Source organism: Callionymus lyra, chromosome 2, assembly GCF_982586985.1.
Source record: "Callionymus lyra chromosome 2, fCalLyr1.hap1.1, whole genome shotgun sequence".
Classification (NCBI taxonomy): domain Eukaryota; kingdom Metazoa; phylum Chordata; class Actinopteri; order Syngnathiformes; family Callionymidae; genus Callionymus; species Callionymus lyra.
Window position 1 is genome coordinate 8,890,412 of NC_141819.1, and position 17,503 is coordinate 8,907,914.

Here is a 17,503-nt window from a genome sequence, read left to right on the forward strand (position 1 = left end):
ACAGATAATTTCTTACTTATTTACTGGTTAAAAGACTTGATTCCACAGCGTCCATTGATGTTTAGGTCACTTGTGTTTGTGTCATTATTGGTCACTTTGATGGAGTCCTTCAGAGATGCAGGACCGCGAGGATCAAGATGTTTGACCAGCGTTTCCCTTCAACCTCCTCGTCAGCAGAAGCCGAAGTGTTGTCCAGAGCGTCGCGCCGCTGACCTCGCACAAGTGTTATTTGTTTAAAGCCCGGCTTATCCGCCGTCGTCACGCTCCCGTAATCCTCTGGACCGGCCACTCCTGAATCCCACCCTCCTCCTCGCCGGCACACCTCGGACGAGCAGAAATCACCAAAACCGCCACTCCAACATGAACCAAATGTCAGACTCATCTGGCTGGCGGACTCACAGACTAGTCTCCTAATCGTCTCATTGGAGTCTGGGCGACTGAATGAAGCCGGGCCGCACCCCTCGAGTCCCTGGAGCTGAAATCCACCTTGTAATCTCAAGTGTTCGGACCTGAGGTGTCATTCCCAATCTGGTTCTTTAAAATAAGCATATTTGACGATGACGGACGACCTTCAACGGTTTTGTGTTTTCTGTTGAGCTGAGCAGATTCAAGCCGTCGGATTCATGCTTGACCTTGTAGAGAAAGTTAACTTTAAAGTGTTTCCAGCGTCTACTGTCTACAGCGGGAGCTTCACTCCAGTGTGTCTGTGTAGCATGTTAGCCTGTTAGCTTCCGCTACGAGTAAGCTTCGAATATATATTAAACTTTTATCCAAACAGTTTCTCCTGTCAGGGGTTTCCATTAGAAGATGGTCGTTACAGACGAGCAGTATGAAGGTATTTGGATGTTTTTAAGTGTCTTTTTAGACGAAGATGAAGGCGAAGACAACTGAGCTCCAGTCGCTACATTAAAATGAACAAATATTTCTGTTTAAAAGAACAGATTACTCTGAAAATAACCCCAATATGAAAAAAAACCCTAATGTTTAATGAAAATCTGATCTGATTTTCTTGTTCAGCAGGTCTTGAACTATAAGTGAGTAAAGTATTTATTTATACTGAATAAATATAAATTTATTTCCCAATAAATACAGTGTAAGAACATGACTATTGATATTTAACAACTATATTTTAATTCAGAATTTTACTAATTTCTACTCACCCTCATGTCGACTAAGGGTTGGGATTTTCTTTTTAGAATAATCCATTTATCTTTAATTATAGGCAAAATGTACGTCAATATGAAAGTCATTTCTCATGTCAAGGCTTCAATACAAGAGGGACGTTACAGACGAGCAGTATGGAGGTATTTTTTTTAGTGATGTGTCGATGAAGCTTCATGAAGCAGTGTCATACTTTTCAGAGGACAGTAGGGGGCGCCCTCAGTTTGAAAATGATGTGAGGTTTCAATGGAATAGCTTTTCAAAGCAATAGATTACAGAGCAAAGAGTGACATCTAGTGGACTCAGGAAATAATGACACTGTTTTATGAAGCTTCATCGACACATCACTAGTATTTGTAAATTATGTGTTGATGAAGCTTCATGAAACAGTGCCCTTATTGAAACCTCACATCATTTTTAAGATGAGGGCGCCCCCTACTGTCCTCTGAAGAATATGACACTGTTTCGTGAAGCTTCATCGACACATCACTGGTATTTGAATGTTTTTTAACTGTCTGTTTGGACATAGAAAAGTGTGTGGTACTTGCGGTCTTCGTACGAACTTCAAAATCTGACTGTAACTCTTAAAAGAAACAGATTACTCTGAAAATAATCCCAACCCTTAGTCGACATGAGGGAGAGTAGAACATGAGTGAAGTTTGAATTTTGGGATTATAGACAAAGAGCTATAAACAAAAATGTATGCTAATGCTAATGTAGTTGTCTTCATCTTCATCCAAAAAGACACTTAAAAACATCCAAATACCTCCATAATGCTCGACTTTAACGTCCTTCTTGGATTGAAGTTTTGACATAAGAGATTATTCCGGTATACAAGTCTATATATTTAGGTTGTTTGTATCGAAAGCTAAATAGCTGCTAACATGCTACACAGACAGGAACATTTCTGGGAAAATATTGTGACGGACTACATTATCGACATAAAGGGTGAATAGAAAATGAGTGAAATGTGAAGTAGAAAATCATCTGTTTAATAGCTGACATAATGTCTTTATATCTTAGTTCAGCAGTTCTTTAACGACAAGTACACAAAGTTTAATATATTTTAACTGTGGGTTCATTGTCCTCTAAGTAAAGTGTAATGAGGTCACTATCAAAACCAACACTCTGGCCAATAACAACAGAGTCTTTCGCAGGAAAAATCTTCAGTCGAGCAGAACAACAAACACTTCCCGCCGAACAGCATCTGTTGAATCATCGTTACAAACATCAAGCACGAAGCAGCCGCTTGTTTGTGAGGCGGAGAGAAAAAAAAAAAAAAGAATCCACATTTGATTTCAGCGGCACAAAGAAAAGATGCAAATGATCTCTGGAACTTTAAAATTTTCATCAATGCACCGCCTACTGCGCCGTCTTCTTCCTCCTCTCCTTTCCCTGAGTAACATGCAAAGTTTATCAGCCACTTTCATGTCCGCCTCTCTGACGGCGGCGTCTGACAGAGATTGACGAGTCAGGTAGACGCCGAGTCGGCCCGCGGCGTCGGCTGCTCGCGCTGACGCCTGTGCAACTTAATTCCCTTTGACAAGCTCCTGATGCCGGCGCTTCATTATAAATATTTTTAAAAGGGGCTCCGACCTTCTCCCCGGGCCCCCGTCGGGGACCCCGGCTCTCTCTGGCTTCGGCTTTGATTCCTGATTCTCGCTCGAGTTCCAGGCTAACGACGAAGACACAACACTACGCCGCTTGTCATCTTTTGTGGGAAGTTTTGCAACAATTAGCATAAATATTTCATCCCCGACGTTTGGCGTCGTCCTCGCTCCGGCAACCTCCACATCCGAGGAGGCCCAGAGATGTTCTGCCGGAAAGATGACAAAACCTTTGTAAAGTGTACTTTTCTCAGTGCTAATACACAGATGCTGGGGAAACACATGTAGTCTTTGGTGGAACGCTTTCGTTCGGGCAGATTTGGGGCGCAGCGAGGGAGGAGTTTGATTACTTTTGTGAGGGGTTTTTTTCTTGCTGGAATGCAAATCCAGTTCGATCTGGTTCATCTTATTATTTATTTCACACTGAATTGATGTACATTCCAGATCGTGACGCCGTCACCAGGTTTAACTAAGTTCTTTAAGAATAGCTTGATTATTAAATTAAACATCATTTTAGCGAAACAGATAAAATAATCTGGAGTTACTCACGTAAGAGGAATCCAAACATACATTTAACATAATAACAAATGAGAGTTCTTTTTTATATTCTTAGTTCTGCCTAATATTTTATTTTTTATTTTAAAATGTTTCCCCAATGTTATTGCCTTAGATTGTTTTTGATACCTTAAACTAATAGTTCACCCATTTTCTACTCACCCTCAAAACGACTAAGGGTTGGAATTATTTTCACAATAATAAGAGTGTTTCCTGTCTGTGTAGCATGTTAGCTATTTAGCTCCCGATACGAACAACCTCAAAATATAGACTTAATTTAATTTTTTTTTTAATAATTCCTAATATCGAGACTTCAATCAAAGAAAGACGTTACAGTCAAGCATTTTGGAGGTATTTTAATGTTTTTAAGTGTCTTTTTGGACGAATATGAAGACAAAGACAACTGAGGTCCAGTCGCTACATTAAAATGAACAAACATTTTTGTCCATAATTCTAAAAAGAACAGATGACTCTGAAAATAATCAGAAACCTTGGTCGAGGGTGAGGAGAAAATGGTTGAAGTTTGAATTTTGTAATTATAGACAAAGAGCTATGAATAAAAATGGATGCTAATGCTAATGCTAATGTAGCGACTGGAGCTCAGTTGTCTTTGTCTTTGTCCAAAAAGACACTTAAAATCATCCAAATACCTCCATACTGCTCGTCTTTAACGTCCATCTTGGATTGAAGCCTCAACATGAGAGATTGTTACGTAGAAAATTAAACAAGTCTATATATTTAGGTTGTTCATAGCGAAAGCTAAATAGCTAATATGCTACATGGACAGGAAACACTCTTATAATTGTGAAAATAATCCCAACCCTTTGTCGTCTTGAGGGTAAGTAGAAAATGGGTGAAGTTTGAATTTTGGGATTATAGACAAAGAGCTATAAACAAAAATGTATGCTAATGCTAATGTAGCTTAGTTGTCTTGGACAAAAAGACACTTAAAACATCCAAACACCACTATACTGCTCGTCTGTAACGTCCATCTTGTGTTGAAGCCTCGACATGAGAAATGTTTTGGAAAAAAATGTATACTTTAATACTTTATTTTAAGGTTATTTGTAGAGAAGGCTAAATAGCTAACATGCTACATAGACAAGCAACAACATTTCGTTGCCAGTTTCACTGCTGTTTTTTCTGTGCAATGACAATAAAACAAAGTCTACAGACAGAAAACAATATTGTGACGTACATTTTTGTCTATAAATCCAGAAAGGAAGGGATTATTATGAATATTATTCCAACCCTTAGTCGACATGAAGGCGAGTAGAAAATGAGTGAAATGTGAATTTAGGGTGAATTAGACACGTTCGACGACTCTCAGAATCTTCAGGAATAAAGCCCTGATTCTGACTGTTTTCTAGTTAAAATAGCAAAGTTAGAGTAAAATCTTTATAGTTCTCGTCTCGACAACATTATCATAAAATTAACTTTTGTTCTTCCGACACTCGTGTGGATCCAGATCTGCTTTTAAATCTACCCTCTCTTCATAGGAGTCGCTGGAAGATGGCCTGCCAGCGAACTTGCTAACAAAGAGCTGATGTAAATGTAGTCGCTGGACCGTGTCCTCCATCTCTGATGCTCCTCGACATCATACATCACGGTCATGATGAGATCCTCCAGCTCCTGGGCCACCAGAGCCTCCTCCCCTCGACCAGCCAACCTTCACTGCCGGGACATAAAGTCCATCACTGGCCTATAAAACCAACACTCGTCTCCTGTAAACGTCTCCGGTTACGACGTGTTTGCTCTGCAGGATTTTACGAACGTCCCGATCAAACCAATATAAGTCATATATTCTTTTATAGATAATAGTTCAAGTTATATATATATATATATTATTTTTTTAAAATAGGGCCTGCCAACGATTTGTTTTTAGTATGTAAAAAAAACCCTCTTTAAATCATTTGTAAAACTACATATTGAATATTTCTCATAAATTGCTCCTACCCAGGTGCAAAACAAATAGACTCAGGGACTCATTCATTCTTGGGCTATTAAATTGTACAATTCTGAGTTCGGGGGCAGGAGTGCAGTGAGAGTATCTGGATGTTCTGTTCCATGTTAGTCTTTGTATCTTTGTCTTTGTTGTTTTTCTTTGACCTATGTTCTTTGTCTTTATCTTTAGACTTAGATTGTGTCATCTTGTTCTTCCTCTTTATGTTCTTCTTCTTATTTTATTTTTTATGTATTATTTTTTATTGTTTATGAAAAATTGCTGGCTATTGGTAAAAAACAATTTCCCGAAGGAGACCTCCTGAGGGATCAATAAAGTTTTACCTTACCTTACCTTACCTTATAAAAATAGAATATAATTGACAATGGAATTTTCTTAAAGGGATAATTAAATGATGTAAAAATATGATTAAAATGATTCATTATAAACAATATCTGGTCTGGAAAAGCGCTATACAAATAAAAATTACTTACTTACTTATATATATATATATATATATATATATATATATATATATATATATATATATATATATATATATATATAAATTATATATGTTATATCATTAAATAAACCATTTTACCGTTGACTTTTTAATTATTTTTTTTTATTATATATACTATTTATCAATACTATATATATACTATTTGTAAAATATTATTAACAAGAATAAAACGGGGGAAAAGGGATCTTTGTTGGCAGAAACAAGAGCATCAAGCGCATGATTATGAAATTGTTTCTGAAAGCAATTTTTTGTTAAAACAAAATTACAGCGACTTTGGAAACTTGATATTTGATCTTCAACATATATTTCCTCCAAAATAAAAAAAAAACAAACACACTTTGACAAGATTTCTCAAGAGATTTCTAAAAAATATTGACTCAGGGAATGAATATATTAAAACGAAAACATTAGTTTATATTAATATTACATCGAAATAATGAATAGATATTCATCAACAACCGTTCTAAAGAAATAAAAGCTAGAATTTTCGCTATAAGGAACCTCGTATTTTTACTGTATGTACTTCAAATAAAATAAATATTAGAATTTTTTTTCTGGTTCAGTCTTTAAATTTCAATTACATTATTTTTGCAATATTAAGTTAAAATTAAAATGTGGCCATCCTACAAATATTTGTCTTATAAAAAAACACTAAAAATGCATTTGTTATGTAGAGTGTTTCTTAGTATCTCATTCTAGTATGTACAAGTATGTTATCTTAATTTTTTGGTTTATCTAAAGCATCTTTGCGTTTCTTGAAGAGCACTATAGAAACGTATGTATTATTATTTATTATTATTATAAAAAAATGTTTTATTTCAGTTCTAACTGTAATTTTTTGACAAAATACTAAATAAAATCACGAAAAAATGTAACTCACTTGAAGTTTAATTCCTGTCTTGTAATTATACTTTTGTTTAATGTTAAAAAAGCAATGGAAGTGTGGAGCTGCCAACATAAAAATAATGCTAAATGAAATGCTAAAATAAAAAGAAAAAACTAGAATAAAATTAAAAATAGATAATTGATACCGAAGAATTACATTATTACATGATACAGAAGTATTACATTATTACATGATACTGAAGTATTACATTATTACATGATACTGAAGTATTACATTATTACATGATACCGAAGAATTACATTATTACATGATACAGAAGTATTACATTATTACATGATACCGAAGTATTACATTATTACATGATAATGAAGAATTACATTATAACATGATACTGAAGTATAACATTATTACATGATACTGAAGTATTACATTATTACATGATACCGAAGTATTACATTATTACATGATACTGAAGTATTACATTATTACATGATACCGAAGTATTACATTATTACATGATACAGAAGTATTACATTATTACATGATACTGAAGTATTACATTATTACATGATACTGAAGTATTACATTATTACATGATACCGAAGTATTACATTATTACATGATACTGAAGTATTACATTATTACATGATACTGAAGAATTACATTATTACATGATACTGAAATATTACGTTATTACATGATACTGAAGTATTACATTATTACATGATACAGAAGTATTACATTATTACATGATACCGAAGAATTACATTATTACATGATACTGAAGTATTACGTTATTACATGATACAGAAGTATTACATTATTACATGATACTGAAGTATTACATTATTACATGATACAGAAGTATTACATTATTACATGATACCGAAGAATTACATTATTACATGATATAGAAGTATTACATTATTACATGATACTGAAGTATTACATTATTACATGATAATGAAGAATTACATTATAACATGATACTGAAGTATTACATTATTACATGATACTGAAGTATTACATTATTACATGATACCGAAGTATTACATTATTACATGATACTGAAGTATTACATTATGACATGATACCGAAGTATTACATTATTACATGATACAGAAGTATTACATTATTACATGATACTGAAGTATTACATTATTACATGATACTGAAGTATTACATTATTACATGATACCGAAGTATTACATTATTACATGATACTGAAGTATTACATTATTACATGATACTGAAGAATTACATTATTACATGATACTGAAATATTACGTTATTACATGATACTGAAGTATTACATTATTACATGATACTGAAGTATTACATTATTACATGATACTGAAGTATCACGTCATCACATGATACTGAAGTATCACGTCATTACATGATACTGAAGTATTACATTATTACATGATACTGAAGAATTACATTATTACATGATACCAAAGTATTACATTATTACATGATACTGAAGTATTACGTTATTACATGATACCGAAGTATTACGTTATTACATGATACCGAAGTATTACATTATTATATGATACCGAAGTATTACATCATTACATGATACTGAAGTATTACATCATTACATGATACTGAAGTATTACATTATTACATGATACTGAAGTATTACATTATTACATGATACTGAAGTATTACATTGTTACATGATACTGAAGTATTACGTTATTACATGATACTAAAAAATTACATTATAACATGATACTGAAGTATTACGTTATTACATGATACTAAAAAATTACATTAATACATGATACTGAAGTATTACATCATTACATGATACTGAAGTATAACGTTATTACATGATACTGAATTATTGCATTATTACATGATACTGAAGTATTACATTATTACATGATACTGAAGTATTACATTATTACATGATACTGAAGTATTACGTTATTACTTGATACCGAAGAATTACATTATAACATGATACTGAAGTATTACATTATTACATGATACTGAAGTATTACATTATTACATGATACCGAAGAATTACATTATAACATGATACCGAAGTATTACATTATTACATGATACTGAAGTATTACGTTATTATATGATACTGAAGTATTACATTATTACATGATACCGAAGAATTACATTATTACATGATACCGAAGTATTACATTATTACATGATACTGAAGTATTACGTTATTATATGATACTGAAGTATTACATTATTACATGATACCGAAGACTTACATTATTACATGATACTGAAGTATAATATTATTACAAGATATTGAAGTATTACATTATTACATGATACCGAAGAATTACATTATAACATGATACTGAAGTATTACATTATTACATGATACCGAAGAATTACATTATAACATGATACCGAAGTATTACATTATTACATGATACTGAAGTATTACGTTATTATATGATACTGAAGTATTACATTATTACATGATACCGAAGAATTACATTATTACATGATACCGAAGTATTACATTATTACATGATACTGAAGTATTACGTTATTATATGATACTGAAGTATTACATTATTACATGATACCGAAGACTTACATTATTACATGATACTGAAGTATAATATTATTACAAGATATTGAAGTATTACATTATTACATGATACCGAAGAATTACATTATAACATGATACTGAAGTATTACATTATTACATGATACTGAAGTATTACATTATTACATGATACTGAAGTATTACATTATTACATGATAGTTGAGTATCATGTAATAACATAATACATTTTTTTCATGTTGGAAGCTCCACGCTTCCGTAATAAGAAAATCAAATAAATAAATACTTTTAAGTGAAACTTTCCCAATGATAATAAAAATAATTAAATAAATATGAAATAAAAGAAGGTTTGACTAAAAACTGCTTCGATGTGCATTAAAAATTGAATTAAATGAATTTAAAGCTGCAGTAACACACGTTTATTAACAGAACCGACTGTGATTCTTATTTAAAAACCAAATTTCAAGTGTTTTTTTTTGTGCTGATGCATCGGGTCGACTTCCATCGATCCGTCTCCTGGTCCTGCTGAGGCTCATCTCCTCCCGCCTCTCGCGGCCACAATGACTTATGATCACATCCTGTGAATATGCAAATGGAGGCGCCTCGACTGTGTGTGTTTCTGATGGAAGATTACAAATCACTGCGAACGTGACACTTTTTTAATTTTCCTGATGAATGTAGTGCTTCAGAAAGAGGAAGGATTGATGACGGCGTGTAATGAACTCCTTAAGAGCAACACACACTCCTCACTACACACTGGTGCGCGGAGACACTTCACACACTCGGCGTCAGAGAGGATATAGAAGTTCTGACGAGGCCTCTTAGTGACGGTTTCACGGTTCGTTTTTTTAACATGGTACCTCATTGTATTTGCAACAACCGTAAATTTAAATTGATAGTTCAATCAAAATTAAAACTCATTTTCTACTCACCCTCATGTCGACTAAGGGTTGGGATTATTTTTAGAATAATCTGTTCTTTTTAGAGATATAGACAAAAATGTATACGGCGCTATTTTCCCGGGGTTTTTTCCTGTACGTGTAGCATGTTAGCTATTTAGCTTTCGCTACAAACAACAGACATTTTTTTCCGAAAACATTCTTTGTATGAAGGTTTCAATCCAAGATGGACGTTAAAGACGAGCAGTATGAAGGTATTTGAATGTTTTTAAGTGTTTTTTTGGACGAAGATGAAGACGAAGACAACTGAGCTCCAGTCGCTACATTAGCATTAGCATGCATTTTTGTCTATAGCTCTTTGTTTATAGTCCCAAAATGTAACCTTTACTCATTTTCTACTCACACTTGTGTCTATTATTTTCAGAGTAATCTGTTCTTTTTAGAGTTATAGACAAAAATGTTTGTTCATGTAGCGACTCGAGCTCAGTTGTCTTCGTCTTCGTCCAAAAAGACACTTAAAAACTTCCAAATACCTCCATACTGCTCGTCTGTAACGTCCCTCTTATTTTTTTCAGGATAAAATTAAACTAGCCTATATTTTAAGAATGTTTATAGCAGAAGCTAAAAGGCTAACATGCTACACATACAGGAAGTACTCCGGTTAAATAAAGCTAACACTTCCTGTCTCTGGCCTTCTTTGACGAAGACAACTGAGCTCCAGACGCTACATTAAAATGAACAAACATCTTTTGTCTATAACTCTAAAAAGAACAGATTACTCTGATAATAACTATTAGTCGACAAGATCTGATAATTTATGGTGAGCTGTCACTTTAAGAAAAAGCTCCAGCCAATCAGAGCGGAGATAAGTGAGAGATTCAGTCTCTGACCTCTGATGAGAAAACTTGTGTCTTCTTTGCTACTCTGTGTGTGTTTGTGTGTTTGTGTGTTTGTGTGTGTGTGTGTGTGTGTGTGTGTTTGTGTGTTTGTGTGTTTGTGTGTTTGTGTGAGCAGATTAATGGTCAATCACTCACTATTTACTCTCTCAGCTCAAACAATTAAACGCTGGAGAAGGTGATGAGGGTCCAGGACACTCAGAGGTCGACCCCCTCTTTACATGATGAATGAAACATCACAACTTCTTCTGGACACACATCGCACGCTTAAACACACAACTCATATCATGTGAGCTTTAGAAAGAGAGGAAACTAATAAAAGAGACAATTTACGACAACTTTTGTCCAGCAAATGTTCAAAAATAGACATAAAGACTATAATGTATCGATGAAGCTTCATGAAACAGTGTCATCTGAGTCTACTAGATGTCACTCTTTGCTCTATAATCTATTACTTTGAAAAGATATTCTATTGAAACCTCACGTCATTTTTAATCTGAGGGCGCCCACTACTGTCCTCTGAAGAATATGACACTGTTTCATGAAGCTTCATCGACACATCACAAAGAAGACTTAATGAATATAAAGAATAGAGAAACATTAAAAAGAAAACTTGCATTTTCAGTGAACTATAATACAAGTTGGGTGTTAAACAAAATATCCTTAATAATGCATATGTAAAGAGCTGATATTATTTATTTATTACAACAAATCATTGAAAATGAATTTGAAAATGAAGTTGAAGTAAGAAGTGACTGGATCAACTAAAAACACTGAAAACACTTTATTTTTCTGGAGATGAAATCCTGTCGACCATAACCACACCCACTCTGCTGTGATTGGTCAAACATCAAGGTTGCACGCTATCAATCCTGGACGTCTCCACCTCCAAGAGACTTGTTGTATAAACAAAGCGGGGGCGTGATCACAGCTGGCTGGAGGAGGAGTGAAGCCATTATTACATCATAATGGACTCTCGTAACCTCTCGTTCGCCCAGATTTCAGAGCAACTTTATAAAGTAATAAGTTGAAAACATGGTCATGATGACGAACTTACTGCGTCTTGGAGAGAAAGAACATTTACTACATTGATGGATCTACTGACTCCTTTAAGAAACATCTTAAGACGTTTTTATTTGTTCAGGCTTTTCCTTGATTTTCTGGAACTCCTGTGTTGTTCTCAGTATTATCTTGATCTTTAAAGTATATATTTTATTGAATATTGTTTTGATTGTTTAAGCGCTTTGTGACCCTGGTCTAGAAAAGCGCTATACAAATAAGAATTACTTACTTACTTACTTACTTACATGTGAGTTCCTTTTATCAATGCTCTTTATATTTACACCTTGTTATCTCTTTGCAATGTGTTCTTCTCCTTTGAACTTAGTTCTTGTTCTTGCTTTAAAACTTGCTGCACCTTCCAACGTCTGCTATGAACTGGAAATGGAATTTCCCGAAGTAGATCAACAGAAGGACGAATAAAGTCGATCTAATCTAATCTAATCTGGTTTAATGATGTTTTTTCAACTTTAAAAATGAAAGTTGACAAAAGCCTTCAATGTGTCACAGTGGTGAGTATATACTTTTTTGAGTATTGTTTTGATTGTTTAAGCGCTTTGTGACCCTGGACTAGAAAAGCGCTATATAAATAAATATTACTTACTTACTTACTTACAAGGCTATATTTCGGAAACAAAGTCAAACAAAGACAGCTGAGTCAACTATGAGTCTTCTTGGAAACATTTTAATTGCATTTTTTTTCTTCCCTGTAAATTCACTTCAACTTGTGTCTTCAACCTTCAGACTCCATTGTCTGCGTCATGTCCTTTATCGGGCTGTAAACAAACCTGAGGGTGTGTGTTTGCGAGTCCACCGGAGACCCCCGCAAACAAAATACATATTAGCATTAGTGAGCTCAACTAACAGATTCATTTGCGCCTCATCTGATGGGACGAGGGGCTCGGGACCATCGCTCATCTGGCGGGGGGGACAAACACAATTACCATCAAGCAATAACAGTGCAAGAGGAAGAAAGAAAACCTGACCTCTGCATCTCAGCTCCATTTAAATGTCTGATGTCTCATTGAATTAGTATCACAGTGTGAAAGACAAAGCTAATGGAAATGGGCCGACGACAGGGAGTACCTCTGATTGGGTCTCGCGTAATTACAATCATATAACGTCCGGTGTTAATAACAAGGAGATAAATAACGGCATCGGTTAATAGACGCCGCCGCTAAAAAACCAGAGACGTTTTTCAAATGTGCAGAGGCCAGCGCTTCTTTTTGTTTACTCATGGGCCGCTGATCATGGGAATATTGATGTGGCAGATCCTCGGCTCCTCCGTCTGGATTATTCATCTTGATAAATACATAAGGACGGAGGAAATTATTGCTGTTTTTCTGGCGGCCGCCGCCTTTTTTTCGTGCCGACGGAAGAAATGAGCTGATGAATGGAAGAGGGGATTGAGAGGCAGCGACAGTATCTGCTCACTCACACTTAATTGGAATCTTTTCCGTTTATTTTCCCACATCCAAATATTAATTTACCTCGCCAGGATTTATGAGCAGGTTTCACACCAGCGTTAAACCACAGAGTAAGGTTTTTTTTTTTTTTTCGCTTAAACATCAGAAATGTCCAGAGAATTTTATATCTACAAAGTTTGCAAATAGATATTAATGTAGTTTACAGGGGAAAATATATATATATATTAAATCAGATTAATTACAGGGAAGCTATGGATTGATCAATTAGTCAAATTAATTCTAATTAATTTAGTTTCTGTTTAATACATTAAACATTCAGTGTCAGAAAAGTGTTTTAAACATTTATTCATTCATTAATTTTCTGTATCACTTCCCTTATGGGGTTCGCGGGGGGGATGGTGCCTATCCCAGTTTCTTTGGTCGTGAGGCAGGGGACACCCTGGACAGGACACCAGTCTGTCGCAGGGCACACAAAGACACACAACCATTCACACACACACACACACAAAAACACACTCATATCTAAGGGCAATTTCCCAAGTTTTCAATCAACCTCTGTATGTTTTTGGACTGAGGGAGGAAACAAGAGTGACCAGGGTAAAGCCATGCAACAAGGGGAGAACATACAAACTCCACATAGAAAGGTCACAAGTTTCCTCCCCCCGACTGGGAAACGAAGATTAATAAAATAAAATAAAATAAAATAAAATAAAATAAAATAAAATAAAATAAAATAAAATAAAATAAAATAAAATAAAATAAAATAAAATAAAATAAAGTTAAGTTAAATTAAATTAAATTAAATTAAATTAAATTAAATTAAATTAAATTAATGGAAAGAAATTGTATTATATACAAACATTTAACAATTTAATTTAATTAAACAATATTCATGATGCGGACAAAAGACTTGACAACGAAAGCAATTAAAAAAAGATTTAGTTTTTAATAAATAATTCCACAATTAAGAAATATAAAGATATGAGATTGTAATAAACTAGCTGAATCCAAAAGAAGTGAAATAAGTCACTCAAATATGTCTGTGATTCAAAGTGTCAATGGCCGACTTGGACCTTCTTTAATCGCGAGACACAACAATATATAATAATAATAGGTTGAACACATGTCAAAAAAACAACAAATCTCTTGACAGGAACCAACCTATAACGACTCAAGCTTCCATATCTTCAGACTGACCTTTTGATCAACCAAATTTTATCTGGACAAGTGATGGAGCTACTGTTGCTGAAGGAGTTACTGTTGCTGACAAGTGTGGTGTATAAGTATAGCTGTTGGTTCCGAGTGGGTCTTAAGACATCAGTCGATTGGCTGTCATCAAGATTGACAGTTGAAGATCCTGCTCAGAGAACACTATGTAACACAAACATCTAGAGCAAGTTGTTGAGCCTTCAGTCTTGTTAAGACAAAACAACATCACCCTCAACATTGTTTATTATTTTATTTCAGGATCACAGATTTAATTTCATTCGTTTAAAAGGGTGTTTACTTGTGTTTATTTTAGGGGCCACAAAAAGCTGCAGTTCATAAATTGTGCACTTGAGGCTGGCTGCAGAAAGACCAGAGTTTTAGATTATTAAACAGCATATACATATACAAAAATATCACTATCAGACACACTTATGAAACAAACAAAAAACACTTTGATCATTTGGACTTTTGTCCATTCTGCTGTTAAGAATAGTGGTGTGTCTATGAAGCTTCATGAAACAGCGTCATATTTTTCAGACAGTAGGGGGCGCCCTCATCTTGAAACTGATGTGAGGTTTCAATAGAATAGATTTTCAAAGCAATAGATTATAGAGCAAAGAGTGACATCTAGTGGACTCAGGAGATAATGACACTGTTTCATGAAGCTTCATCAACACATCACCAGTTATGACCTCTGCTCTAATTATGTTTTATTATTACTTTTATTTTGTGTAACACATCCCAAGCAACGAGGTCCCGTACCCCGGTTTACCATAACCACACCCACTCTGCTGTGATTGGTCAATGCATCAGGGTTTGCCATCAATCCAGGAAGTCTCCTTCTCCAAGGCACTCGTTGTATAAACAAAGCCAGGCGTGATTACAGCTGGCTGGAGGAGGAGTGAAGCTGTTATTAAGTCATAATGGACTCTCGTAACCTCTCGTTCGCCCAGATTTCAGAGCAACTTTATAATGTAATAAGTTCAAAACATGACTTGTTAAGAAAATAGTACAAATTATTTTCTTTGTGTTTTCAAGCCTTGTCAATAAAGTAACTTCAATACCAAATGTATTCATTAGAAACTTGACGAAAGACTTGCTTTGAAACTAACTTTTAACGTCACACCCTGCGTGGTTTCGACGGTGGAACCCACTTTACCTGAAGAAAGAAAAACAAGCTGCCAAGAGAGTCTTCAAGCAAAAAGAGTAAAAAAAATGAACAGCAAGAAGACGTGAACATCCATCGCACTTCAAATATTATCTCTCGGCGTCAGGACTGATGGAGCGTTGGGCCACGATGTACGGCCCGAACGAGCTCCCGTCATCCATCTGCGGAGCGCGGCGGAGACTCCATTACTCTCCATCTACCACCTGCTTCCTCTGATCTAATCCATTTCTGAATCAATCAACAGTGAGCATTCTGATCACACTGTAATGGATTATGAAGAGTGAAGGTTGGCGTGCCCAAGATGCAGAAGTTTCCTCAGCGCTCAGGCAATAACGCTCGCTCTGATGGCGGCTCCGGGAGATTAATCGCGACCTCGCCAGGCGACGGGACGACCGGTCGATGACTTACTGTTAATAATATTCTTGTACGCTGAGAAAACAGCGATCTTGAATTGTTCCGCTTCGTGTCGGCGTCGCCTGCGTTCACCCCGCCTTCCTCGGAGCGTCATGGTGGGATTAGAGTCTGCGAGGCTCGTGTGATACGAGGCTGGAGATGAAGAAGCTGCTCTGCTAATAAGTTCCTTCACAACTTCCAGTTTCATTTCAATGTGTTTCAATATCTCTCAAGATATTTGGCCATGATAGAAAAATAGCTTTTCAAACTGAGATCCAAAATATGTTTGAGTTAACAAGGTAACACAGCTCGATACAAAAACTTTCTAAAGGTTGATGTTATTCTGCCTTAAGGGATCTGAAAGGTCAACAAATTTCAAACTCAATCACACACATGTAGTAAATGTTCTTCCTCTCCAAGATGCAGTAAGTTCCTCATCATGACCATGTTTTCAACTTATTACTTTATAAAGTTGCTCTGGAATCTGGGCGAACGAGAGGTTACGAGAGTCCATTATGACGTAATAATGGCTTCACTCCTCCTCCAGCCAGCTGTAATCACGACCCGCTTTGTTTATACAATGAGTCCCTTAGAGGTGGAGACTTCCGGGATTGATGACGTGCAGTGACAAACCTCCATGTTTGACCAAGCACAGCAGAGTGGGTGTGGTGATGGTGAACAAGATTTCATCTCCAGAAAAAAAAGGTGTCCCTTGGAGGTGGAGTCAAGGCGACCCAGAGGCCCGGAAACAAATGTGTTAGAGGTATCCCTTGTGTTATCTCTGGGTCAAGGTGATCCAGAGGCCCGGATACAGATGTGTTAGAGGTATTCCTTGTGTAATCTCTGGGTCAAGGTGACCCGGAGGCCCGGAAACAAATGTATTAGAGGTATCCCTTGTGTTATCCCTTGGTCAAGGTGACCCGGAGGCCCGGAAACAAATGTATTAGAAGTATGCCTTGTGTTATCCATGAGTCAAGGTGACCCAGAGGCCCGAAAAAAAATGTGTTAGAGGTATCCCTTGTGTTATATCTGGGTCAAAGTTACCCGGATGTCCGGAAACAAATTTATTAGAGGTATCCCTTGGTATCCCAATTCTTTTTACTGAATTTTTCAAAATTAGGTTTAATTAAATTTTATAATTTAGCTCCAAAAAAAATTCCTAAAAGCAAGATGGCCGACCACTGGCTCCTGTTCCTTATGACCCGGACTTTCTGGGGAATAGTAAGCGATGTGTCGATGAAGCTTCATGAAACAGTG